Below are 3977 nucleotides of genomic sequence, written 5' to 3'. Positions count from 1 at the left end.
GAGTAAGAGAACAAAGGGTGATGCCGTGTAATATCTTTGTTTCATTGTGAGGTTGAGACTGAAATCACGAAGGGTGATGCCGTGCAACCTCCTTTATTGTGTTTAATTATTTTCACTGGTTAAAGGCATATTGACTGTTCTGGTTATCATTTCCGTTATATCTCATATATCCTGTTTCCCCCTTTAGCATGTCCCCTCCCAATAGTACATGTTTAGCTATTATTGTTATTTTCTTGTACATATACTATTATCTGCACAGGTTTATTAAGTGGGTGTCTTGTCATAGCCTCGTCACTACTTTATCGAGGTTAGGCTAGACACTTACGAGTATATGGAGTCGGTTGTACTCATACTACACTTTACACTTCTTGTGCAGATTTTGGTACTGGTCCTAGCTGATCTAGAGGCTTAGCATCTTGTACTTGCTTATTGGAAACTCAAGGTAGATCTGCTGGCGTCCGCAGACCTTGGAGTCCCCTTCTATCTCCCCTATTTTTCTATTTCTTTTCATTCAGAACAGTTCTATTTCTTTCAGACTCTGTTTGTAGAAAATCTTAGAAACTCGTGAGTTGTGACTCCATATCCGAATTGTATAAGATATTATGGGCTTTATGTTATTCTGCATTTCAGTTTTAGCTTCTATTTAGTTTGATTGATTCTGTTATTGAAATTGACTAAAATTGGTTTAAAGAATCCTCTAACACTGGCTTGCCTAGCAAGTGAAATATTAGGTGTCATCACTGTTCCGAAGGTGGGAATTCCGAGTCGTGATACTTTTTATTTTTATTTTTGTAGTTCGGCATTCTCGTTGTAGATTAGCTTCTTGTTTTGTAGGATAATTAGAGTATTAGCATAGTATTTCAGTAGTAGTTTAATTTTACAAAAAATTAAAAAAATAGAAAATCGAAAAAGTGGAAAAAGATTAAACTTTTCCTGACGATGGATCTCCTAGGCAGCTTTCTTGAGGGATTAAAGTCTAAAAAGTCAAAAAAATAGAAAAACACAAAAACATGTTTTTTAGTTTTTCTTAGTTAGATAATAATCCGACGTATGTTTTCTTGGTACCTCGGTTCTTTTTCATAGGATGTAGCTTGAATCGGGTGGTTATTTTATTTTTAGAGTAGATTAGGATGTAAAAAATAAGGATGAAGAATGATGAGATTGCTAGGTACCTTTAACTTATTTGATAGTAGCACATTTAGGCTTTGGCATGTGTAGTATCTTTCTTATGTTTTGAATTGCTTATGATGCCTTGATGAATTGGATAGCATGTTTTATGACCCTATATCTCATTTTCTTGACCTGTGATCACTTTGTGCTTAATGTTTAATATCTCATGGCTCCATAAATACTTTGTCACGACCCAAAATCCAGCTTGTCATGGTGGCACCTAACCCCAACCGTTAGGTAAGACAATTAGCAGCAATCCAATATCAATGAGATTCTCTAAGAGAAGTAATGATAATACAACTGAACTTTTATACAAAAATTCTCAAGGACTGGTAGTACAAATTATGAGCTTCTAAGATTTAGAGTTTACAAAGCTGGTATGAAATAAATACATCATATGATTGAAATATACATGAACAGAATAATAATTCTAAAGCTACCAAGAACAAGAGGCAGCCATGACCGAAACGTAGTTACATCTTCTATTCCAGCTCCTGCCATACACAGCAACATTAGCATCCAAAATCTGCATGCAAGGTGCAGAAGTGTAGTATGAGTACAACCGACCCCATGTACTCAATAAGTAACAAACGTAACCTTAGGTTAAAAGCAGTGACGAGCTTGGACAATGGTCAGAGTCCAACATCAATAGCCAATAATAACTCATAACAATATAATAAAAGTAGTACAAGAAACAACTCAAAGATATGATGCTCAGCTCATTTACAGTTACGAAAAAATAGGCCTGTTTTTTAAGTATAACTGTAAAACTTAAATCTTTCACCGAAATCACCAAAATATGAGTAAGTCAGAAATCTGTGATTTTTCCAAAAATACTTTTAACAACAGATAAGATGTTTCAATCTCAACTAGCATGAGAAAAGTACATCTCTATGCCTACATGTCAATGTGCATGTGAAGTCATAAATATCACTAAACTGTGTAATATGAGGAAATGTGTCTCTATGCCTGTATGTCAAGTATGCATGTCAAATGCAATGCATCACAGTAATGAACTCATGTACTTACACTCTCAGAGTACTCAATATCACCATCTCACACTCCTACTCATCACGCTCAATCACTAAGCACACACAGTCACTCAGTATTGTACGGTACCTGTTACAGCGCACAACCCGATCCCATCTTAAATCAATAAATAATGCGCTCACTTCTGGTATATCAGACTCTGGAGGGGTGGCTCTTGCCCAAGCGCCAATATAAGCCATCATGGCCTGCTATGGCGCGCATCCCGATCACATCAATAATATATATAAAGACCATAGGGCATGCTGTGGTGTGCAACCCGATCCATATAATAATAATACATATAAAGCGAATGTGGCCTGCTGCGGCGTGCAGTCCGATCCCATCAATAATATATATAAAGCCCATAGGGCCTACTGCGGCTTGCAGCTCGATCCCCTCAATATCAGTCACAATCCGGCCCTCGGGCCTCAACTCAGTCATCAATCTCTCCAGTCTCTCGTGCTCAAAATCTCATGCCTATCATCCCAACAATGACAACATGATGTGACAACAAATGATAACAAAGACTGAGCTATGATATGCAAATGAATGAATATGACTGAGTATGTAATTGTGATTTAAGTAAAGAACTCAACAGTAGAAATGACCATAGTGGATGCCAACATGATAAGCATATAACCTAAACATGGTTTCTAACATTGATCACAACTCAATTACGCTAGCACGTAGAAATTTCATGGATACAAATAAGATTAGGTAACTACACAGTAACATAGAGTCAACCGAGTCATAATTCATATGGTGCATACCCACACGCCCGTCATCTTGCATGGGTGTCGCCTTAACACCAAAAATATAACACGTATATTCAGGGGTTCATATACTCAGCACCAAGTTTAGAAGTGTTACTTACCTCGAACAAGCCGAATCCAATACCGAGCAAGACAAACAATACTCTAGAAATGCCATCCCGCGTGTAGGACCTCCGAACGGGTCGAAACTAGCCAACAACAACTCAAGAACATCAAATAACCCCAAAGGAAACAAACCCAATCAATAAAGGTTGATTCTTCAATCAAAAGCCCAAAGTCATCCAAAACATCAAACTCGGGCCTACACCTCAAAACCCAACAAAACTCATAAAATTCGATAACCCATTCAATTACGAGTTTAACCATACTATTTTCACTCAAATTCGACTCTGAATCGATGTTCATAACTCAAAAATTTACTTTATGAAATTTTTGACAAAACCCCCCAAATTTCACTTTGAAATTATCAATCAAATGCCAAAAACAAAGATGGATTCATGAAATATAATCAAAGCCGAGTAGAGAACACTTACCCCAATCCATATGATGAAAATCGCCTCAAACATTATCTCAATCCGAGCTCCATAGATCCAAATATGATAAAATGGCCGAAACCCCCGAAAATAGAGTACTTATAATCACTGAACAGAAGTACCTTTCGCGATCATGGGACATCATTTGCGATCGCGAAGAACAAACTACACTGCCTCCCATAATATGCTATGCGATCGAAAAACTTCCCCTGCGAATGCGATGAACACATGCACTTGCACTATGCGACCGCGACAAGACCAACGCGAAGAAAAAATCTCGAGCTCCCAGCATCTCAACTCAACTCTATGCGAGTGCGAGCTGACAAACGCGAACGCAATGTTGAGGCCTCACAAAGGTACGCGAATACGGTAACACTATCATGAATGTCATAAGGGAAAAAGTCAATCTCCACTAATACACTATGCAATCACGGCTCAATCTTCGCTGTCATGAAGAAGGTCTGAAACACCA

Source organism: Nicotiana tomentosiformis, chromosome 8, assembly GCF_000390325.3.
Source record: "Nicotiana tomentosiformis chromosome 8, ASM39032v3, whole genome shotgun sequence".
Lineage (NCBI taxonomy): Eukaryota > Viridiplantae > Streptophyta > Magnoliopsida > Solanales > Solanaceae > Nicotiana > Nicotiana tomentosiformis.
This window is presented reverse-complemented; position numbering follows the sequence as displayed.